Source organism: Pongo abelii, chromosome 13, assembly GCF_028885655.2.
Source record: "Pongo abelii isolate AG06213 chromosome 13, NHGRI_mPonAbe1-v2.0_pri, whole genome shotgun sequence".
NCBI classification, from domain to species: domain Eukaryota; kingdom Metazoa; phylum Chordata; class Mammalia; order Primates; family Hominidae; genus Pongo; species Pongo abelii.
The window spans coordinates 20,363,669-20,372,055 of record NC_071998.2 but is presented as its reverse complement, the minus strand read 5'-3'; the positions used below and the strand labels follow the sequence as shown (position 1 = coordinate 20,372,055).

General features: G+C 46.3%; 1 long non-coding RNA gene across 1 annotated transcript; it reads right to left on the bottom strand.

Annotated features, from left to right (window-relative positions):
- Window positions 1-6,293: 6,293 nt before the first annotated feature.
- On the bottom strand, window positions 6,294-6,977 carry LOC129047721 (uncharacterized). The gene is made up of 3 exons (XR_008509478.2): window positions 6,914-6,977; window positions 6,782-6,810; window positions 6,294-6,527 (listed from the first exon to the last, which is right to left on the bottom strand). It is a non-coding gene; the product is annotated as an uncharacterized LOC129047721 (long non-coding RNA).
- Between the last annotated feature and the right edge of the window lie 1,410 nt (window positions 6,978-8,387).

Here is an 8,387-nt window from a genome sequence, read left to right as displayed (position 1 = left end):
GAGGTCTGAGGGCGCCCGAGAGGCGGGCCCTCAGGGCAGGCCGTACCGCCATTGGCTGGTGCTGAAGGATTTTTCCACCCTCGTGGTGCCCGGCCCTTTAGTGTCCCAGGGCTCTTCTCCGGGGTGAATTCCTTTAGCTGAACACACACACGTAGGGGGTTGGAGATTGAGTTCCCATTTCATAGACGTTGGGAAAGATAAGATTCCAAGAAGCTCTTTCAGTTGAACTAAGCCAAAGTCCAGGGTAAAAACCGCGAATAAAAACGCTGTCCATCGGATGGCAGTTAGGTCGGACCCCGCCCCTCGTCCAGTCCGGGTGGCTGCGCGTCTGGAAAGGGTGACGCACCAGGAGCCCGGCGCTTGGCCCCGCACTCGGCTGCTGGTCAAATAAGCCTGTAGTCTCGATGCCCAGGTTTATAATCACCTGCACCCCCAAAAAACAAAATAGGAAGCGCTAAGCTCTCCCACTCATGTCCCAAACGTGGAAGGGTCTCGGACTTGTATGGGACGCCGTCTGAAAAGAGCGAGCCCCGGGGCGACGCTCGGGTTTCCAGGTGCACCCTCGGAGGGAGAACCCGATCCCTGAACATCGGACACTGAGGCCAGAGAAGCAGCCCCCTTTCCTCGGGTGAGGACGGCAGAAGAAAGCTGCCTTCTCCGGCGCAGCTTTTCTGGGAGCGCTGCGTGGCTCTGGAGACAAAGGCAGGCCCGCGAACTCAGCTGGGTTCTTCTGGGGGTGGGGGTAAGGGTCTTGGAGGAGTTCCCATAAAAATGGAACTCCCAGCCGGGCGCGATGGCTCACGCCTATAATCGCAGCAATTGGGAAGGCTGAGGCGGCAGATCGCCCGAGATCAGGAGTTCAAGACCAGCCTGGCCAACATGGTGAAACCCTGTCTCTACTAAAAATACAAAAATTAGCCGGGCCTGGTGGCGGGCGCCTGTAATCCCAGGCAACTACTCGGGAGGCTGAGGCAGGAGAATCGCTTGAACCCGGGAGGCGGAGGTTGCAGTGAGCCGAGATCGTGCCGCTGCACTCCAGCCTAGGCAACAGAGTGAGATTTCGTCTGGGGGAAAAAAAAGGAACTCCCCGCTTTAAGAATGGAACACACCGAATACCCCTACAGCAGATTCCATCCCTTCAGTTACTAGTCGGAAGTGTTGATTTCAAAAAGCAACCTGTTTGCGTGGATTTCTTTAAGGGCTCGGTGGAGTCTGATGTTTAATTCTTTTCCTTAAGATTCGCTGACAGTATAGCCATCACACATATTTTACTGCCAGATTGATCGGTAAAATAAGGAAAATATGGAATGATGACAGTAAGCCAGGCAATAGGAGAGATTCTTTTGCGTATCTGTCTCTCAACGGTAAATGCCATGACCTAGATTGCCTCAGATTTACAGGCTGGCAAAAGTTTTAAAAATTGTATATTCAGAATTTAGGAGTGTGTGGAAGTGGACACCCGCTATATTGTGGACGGGAGTGTCACTGATGCCCTGTTTGACGATCACTTCATAGTATCTATCAAAATTTAAAATATGCATTTGTTCCCTTCTAGCTGGCAATTCCTTTCTAGAAATATATGCTACCGAAATACAAAGATGTGGAATAATAAACCCAAGGCTGTTTACCACACCTTTGTTAGTACAAGGGGCGGGGGGAGGGGGGGTGAGTGGACAACAAACCTAAATGTGTAACCAAAGAAGATTACAAAAATTTGATAAATATGTATCATGGCTCCTTCATGACTAAGGCTCCTATAGATAGGAAACGAAAGTAATAAAACCCTGCGGCCAGGCGCGGTGGCTCACGCCTGTAATCCCAACACTTTCGGAGGCCGAGGAGAGTGGATCACGAGGTCAGGAGTTCGAGGCCAGCCTGTCCAACATGGCGAAACCCCATCTATATTTAAAAAGTACAAAAATTAGCTGGGCATAGTGGCGGGTGCCTGTAACCCCAGCTACTCGGGAGGCTGAGGCAGGAGAATCGCTTGAACTCGGGAGAAAGAGGTTGCAGTGAGCCGAGATCTCGCCATTGCACTCCAGCCTGGGCGACAGAGCAAGACTCCGTCTCAGAAAAATAAATAAATACATACATACACATACATACCTACATGCGGAGGTACACGTAAAAGTTTGTGAATGTATGACTGAGTGTGAAAGGTTACTATCAAATATTCATAATGTCATTCAGGGAAGGAGAGTGGGGGGTGTCATTAGGCCGGGCGCGGTGGCTCACGCCTGTAATTCCAGCATTTTGGGAGGTCGAGGCCGGTGGATTGCCAAAGGTCAGGAGTTCGAGACCAGCCTGACCAATATGGCGAAACTCCGTCTCTACTAAAAATACAAAAAATTAGCCGGGCTTGGTGGCGCATGCCTGTAATCCCAGCTTCTCAGGAGGTTGAGGCAGGAGAATCGCTTGAACCCGGGAGGCGGAGGTTGCAGTGAGCCGAGATTGCGCGACTTCACTCCAGCCTGGATGACAGCGAGAGACTCCGTTTCAAAAAAAAAAAAAAAAAAAAGAAAGAGAGGTTCTCCTTAATTTTTAGTTTTACAGACAGGTGTTGTTACTTTAATAGTATTTAGGAAAACCTGGAATTTCAGGTTGCTTAGATTTTCTAATCACTGACAAAATTATTCCTAAAGTAACCTATACATTTCCCCAAAAATGTATCAATAAGATACTTCCTGAAATTAGACAAATAAGTTCTAAGATTCATAAGGGGAGATAATATTGAAAGAATAGGCAAGACAGTCATGGAAAAAATAAGTTGGATATCTACCTGCGAGGCAGGATAACAGGGTCTGGAGGCGGGGACCATCAGGCCGACTCCTGCTGACTGGATATCAGAGGCCACTCTCTTTTCACCCACGCCTTTTTCTGCGTGGCAGTTGCTCCGTGGCAGTTGCAAGCCCTCCTTTTTCTGTCTGGCAGTTGAAAAATGAAAATACCGGCCGGGCATAGTGGCTCACGCCTGTAATCCCAGCACTTTGGGAGGCCGAGGCAGGCGGATCCCTGAGATCAGGAGTTCGAGAGCAACCTGGCCAACATGGCGAAACCCCGTCTCTACTAAAAGGACAAAAATTAGCCGGGCGAGGTGGTGGGCGCCTGTAATCCCAGCTACTCAGGAGGCTGAGGCAGGAGAATAGCTTCAACCTGGGAGGCGGAGGTTGCAGTGAGCCGAGATCGCACGCCACTGCACTCCAGACTGGGCGACAAGAGCAGGGCAGGCCACTGCACTCCAGACTGGGCGACAAGAGCAGGGCAGGGCACTGCACTCCAGACTGGGCGACAAGGGCAGGGCAGGGCAGGGCGACAAGGGCAGGGCAGGGCAGGGCCTCTGATAGCTCCTCTCCTGCAAACAATCAGACTTATCATGGGCCCACTCTTCATGCTGATTGGTCCCTTCCTGCAACCAATCAGACTGGTTACTGGCCTACTCTTCATTCTGACTGGTCCCCTCCCGCAACCAATCAGACTGATGGTGGGCCAATGGGAAACCTCTAGAGGTATTTAAACTCCAGAAAATTTTGTATCCCACGCTTTTGAGGCTTGTTCAACCCTGCTTCCACCCTGTGGCGTGTACTTTTGTTTAAAATAAATTTCTGCGGCTGGGCGCTGTGGCTCACGCCTGTAATCCCAGCACTTTGGGAGGCCGAGGCGGGCAGATCACGAGGTCAGGAGATCGAGACCATCCTGGCTAACACGGTGAAACCCCGTCTCTACTAAAAATACAAAAAAATTAGCCGGGCGTGGTGTCGGGCGCCTGTAGTCCCACCTACTCGGGAAGCTGAGGCAGGAGAATGGCGTGAACCTGGGAGCCGGAGCTTGCAGTGAGCCGAGATCGAGCCACTGCACTCCAGCCTAGGTGACAGTGCGAGACTCTGTCTCAAAAGAAAAAAAAAATTAGCCAGGCGTGGTGGCACACACCTGTGATGCCAGCTACTCGGGAGGCTGAGGCAGGAGAATCACTTGAACCCAGGAGGCGGAGGCTGCGGTGAGCCGAGATCGCGCCATGGCGCTACAGGCTGGGCAACAAGAGCAAAACTCCGTCTCGATAAATAGATAAATAAATAAATTTCTGCTTTCACTTCCTTGCTTTGTTTGTGCGTTTTGTCCAATTCTTCAAAATGCCAGAGAACATGGACCTTCAAGTGGTAATACCTGACTTTTTACAACAAATTTAATATCAATTTAATCAAATATAATATTTTTAAACCAAACTATAATAGCAAAAGAAGAAACCCTGGAACGAATTTTTTTTTTTTTTTTTTTTTTTTTTAAGATAGAGTCTTGCTCTGTCGCCCAGGCTAGGGCAGTGGCACGATCTCAGCTCACTGCAACCTCCACCTCCCAGGTTCAAGGAATTTTCCTGCCTCAACCTCCCAAGGAGCTGGAACTACAGGCTCACACCACCATGTCCAGATACTTTTTGTGTTTTTTCATAGAGATGGGGTTTTGCTATTTTGACCAGGCTAGTCTTGAACTCCTGACCTCAGGTGATCTGCCCACCTTGGCCTCCCAAAGAGCTGGGATTACAGGCGTGAGCCACTGCACCTGGCCAAACAATATATTTTATAATCTTGAAGTAAAGTAGACCTTTTTAAACAAAATACAAAGCCTGAGAGGTAGAGAGTAAGTCTGATAAATGAAGCTAAACAATAATTTACATTTTTCTACTGTGCAAAAAATTCCATAATTGAAAGACAAAGAATAGAGAAAACTATTTGCAACACATAACATAGATTTTTAAAAAAATTTTTTAGGGATAGAGTCTCACTCTGTCACCCAAGCTGGAGTACAGTGGCATGATCAACTCACTACAGCCTGAACCTTCTGGGCTCAAGCAATCCTCCTGCCTCAGCCTCCCTAGTAGTTGGGATTACAGGCATGTGCCACCATGCCTGGCAAGTTTTTATTTTTTGTAGAGATGGGGTCTCACTGTGTTGCCCAGGATGGTCTCAAATTCCTGGCCTCAAGCAGTCCTCCTGCCTCAGCCTCCCAAAGTGCTAGGATTACAGGCATGAGCCAATGCGCCCAGCCATAACATAGATTTAAAAGGCTAGGTTCCTAAACATATAAAGAGTTCCTGTATCTCAGTAAGACCAACAACCAACTGTAAAAATAAGCAAAGGACACAAATAGAGAATTCATAGAACAAGACATAAAAATGGCTCACGCCTGTAATCCCAGCACTTTAGGAGGCCGAGGCTGGTGGATCATGAGGTCAGGAGTTCGAGACCAGCCTGACACACATGGTGAAACCCCGTCTCGACTAAAAATGGAAAAATTAGCCAGGTGTGGTGGCACGCGCCTGTAATCCCAGCTACTCAGGAGGCTGAGGCAGGAGAATTGCTTGAACCCGGGAGGCAGAGGTTGTGGTGAGCCCAGATGGCGCCACTGCACACCAGCCTGGGCGACAGAGCAAGACTCCGTCTTAAAAAAAAAAAAAGAAAAAGAAAAAAGAAAATGGCTGATAAACATGAAAAGATTCTCAATCTACCTCATACAAAAGAAATACTAAATATAATACAATGAGATATCATTATTCAACTATCCGGATCAGAAAAAAATCAAAATATTTTATAACACGCCATGTTTGCAAGGGTTTAGGTATAAGCAGCCATTCTTATTCATAGCTAGTGGGAGTAGAAATTGGTACAGATTCTACAGAAGTCAATTTGGCAGTATCTACTAATGGAATCCCAGAACTACTGATGTGCTATGGAGATTATTTTAAGCTGAAAACATCTAACAAACAGCAGCCATAAAGAAAAAATCTTATCTAAGCTTCTTTCGTTGATTTATCCAAAACTTCCTGAAAATACAACCATCATAAATCCCCTTTCCAGGTGGTTTACAACCAGAAAGGAGATAGCTCATTTGCACCTGGACGAGAAATTACATAAACAAAAGGTTATCAGAATTGTCTGTACCTTCCACTTCTTTGCTCTCACTTGTTTCTCACTAGTTTCTCACCATTTGCTTTCCCTTGAAGTCCGAACTCTCTTCCTTGAAGGTCCTATCTCTCTTTATTAAGATGATACATAAATCCTTAACTCTAACTGTAGGGAGTGTCACTTTTTTTGTACACTTCCACATACATGAATAAACTTGTCTTTTCTTCTGTCAATCTGTCTTTTTTCAGTTAATCTGTAGGGCTCCAATCATTGAATCTTAAGTTGGTAAAAATTCATCTACAAATAACCTCATACTCAGTGAGATCACACTTTTAGAATTTTATCCCACACATATACACAAGTATAAAATCACATATGCACAGTTATTTATTGCAACATTATTTGTATTAAAAAATAATCCAAAACAAACAATTCATCAGTGAGGACTAACTAAATAAATTAGAGTACATCCATACAATTGAATCTATGAAGTTGTTAAACAAAATATTGAGGGAGGCTGGGCGCAGTGGCTCATGCTTGTAATCCCAGCACTTTTGGAGGCCAAGGCAGAAGGGTCACTGGAGTCCAAGTGTTCAAGACCACCCTGGGCAAAATAGGGAGGCCCCATCTCTGCAAAAAATACAGAAATTAGCCAGGCTTGGTGGCGTGCACCTGTCCAAGCTACTTGGGAGGCTGGGGTGCAAGGATCACTTGAGCCTGGGACATCAAGGGTGCAGTGAGCCATGATCATGCCACTGCACTCCAGCCTGGGCGACAAAGTGAGATCCTGTCTCAAAAAGAAAAAAAAAAAATTGAGGAAAGAAAAAAAAAGAATGAGGAGACTTTCACTTTTGCTATAACCAAGTAACTAACTGCTCCCATACTTGTCCTCCGTGAGTAAACACCTAGAAAACTAGAAAAAAAAAAAAGGTGAAATAATGTTTTTAGACATTGGACAATAGGCAGCACAAAACAGTGATTCCTGAGAGGGGGAAAAAAAAGCAACGGAGACTTACAATTGCTCCAGTTTTCTTCCTGGAGACACTTTCTGGACAACGGCACAGGAGGGAGAGTTCAAACAGAGCATGGAAGTCTCTCACTGATTTGAGGAGAGAGATTGGAATTCCAAGAGAGTGAGTCAGCAGGAATTTGCAGGGTAAATTACTGGAGAAGAGGCACCTAGGCATAAAAAGCCTTCCAGAAATTCTTCATAGGAATCTTCCACAGTCTGTTATTGATTACCAAACTGTGTATGAGTAAGATGAAACTCTAAAAGGCCAGGCAAAGAACAATTCTCAAAAATCACACAGAGATGGGAAACATTCAAATTCTGACTAAAGCTGAATAATAAAAATAAGATTTTGATTGTTTTTCAATTTCTTTAAAAGAAAGGCTTTTGGCCGGGCACAGTGACTCACGCCTGTAATCCCAGCCCTTTGGGAGGCTGAGGTGGGCGGATCACAAGGTCAGGAGTTCGAGACCTGCCTGGCGAATGTGGTGAAACCCCGTCTCTACTAAAAATACAAAAAAACTAGCCAGGAGTGGTGGCAGGCACCTGTAGTCCCAGCTACTCAGGAGGCTGAGGCAGGAGAATCACTTGAACCCGGGAGGCAGAGGCTGTGGTGAGCCGAGATCATGCCACTGTACCCCAGTCTGGGCAACAGGGTGAGACTCCATCTCAAAAAAAAAAAAAAAAGGCTTTTATATTGTATGTGAAACGGTGTAATATTATCTCTATGAACACGGATATTTTAAAGATGCATTTTTTTCTTTTTTTTTTTTTTTTTGAGATGGAGTTTCACTCTTGTTGCCCAGGCTGGAGTGCAATGGCTCAATCTCAGCTCACTGCAACCTCTGCCTCCCAGGTTCAAGCAAATTCTCCTGCCTCAGCCTCCCTAGTAGCTGGGATTACAGGCGTGTGCCACCATGCCCAGCTAATTTTGTATTTTTAGTAGAGATGGGGTTTCACCACGTTGGTCAGGCTGGTCTCAAACTCCTGACCTCAGATGATCCACCCACCTCGGTCTCCCAAAGTGCTGGGATTGCAGGCATGAGCCACCAGGTCTGGCCAAAGATGCATGTTATAAACCCTAGAGCAGGGGTCAGCAAATATTTTCTATAAAGGGACAGATAGTAAATATTTTGGGCTTTGCAAACTGCAAGTGGTCTCTGTTGCATATTCATCACATATTTTTCTTCCTCCTTTTGTTTTTGTTTTGTTTTGTTTTTGCAACTCTTAAGAAATGTATAAACATTCTCAGCCCAAGGATTATATAAAAATAGGCCAAATTTAGCCATCGGGACATTGTTACAAACTGAATGTTTGTGTCTCCTCCACCTGGATTGATGTGTTGCAGCCCTAACCCCCAGTGTGATGGTATTAGGAGGTGGGACCTTTGGGAGGTAATTAGCTTTAAATGAGATCTTGAGGGTAGAGCACCCAGGATGGGATTGGTGGCTGTAAAAGAAGAGGAAGATGGAGTGGTGGCT